The following is a 328-nucleotide window of genomic DNA, read 5'->3' on the forward strand; positions in this document are numbered from 1 at the left end:
CTTTTATTTGGCCCTTTGGGCGCTAAACGGGTAAACCCTGAAGAAATAAAAAAAATAAATATAAATTTGAATGAAAGTGAATAAAAATGGTAATGGATGGGATTTGCAATTTCATATTCTCGTATATGTAATCTCGTTTCACTACTTTTAAAAGACGCTCGCTCATGGGCAACAGATAATAAAAGTTTCCGTAACTCCCGCTTATCTGTTTCATCATCGTTCATCTTCACCAGAATCATTCGGTCAATTAATATTTAATCCTTTCTTTCTTGCTCTGTTGGAAAATCAGAATGCACGTCAAAGCCTGATTCCGCATGTTCAAATATAT

Source organism: Neltuma alba, unplaced genomic scaffold, assembly GCF_004799145.2.
Source record: "Neltuma alba isolate B1F8T4 unplaced genomic scaffold, ASM479914v2 tig00010596_pilon, whole genome shotgun sequence".
Lineage (NCBI taxonomy): Eukaryota > Viridiplantae > Streptophyta > Magnoliopsida > Fabales > Fabaceae > Neltuma > Neltuma alba.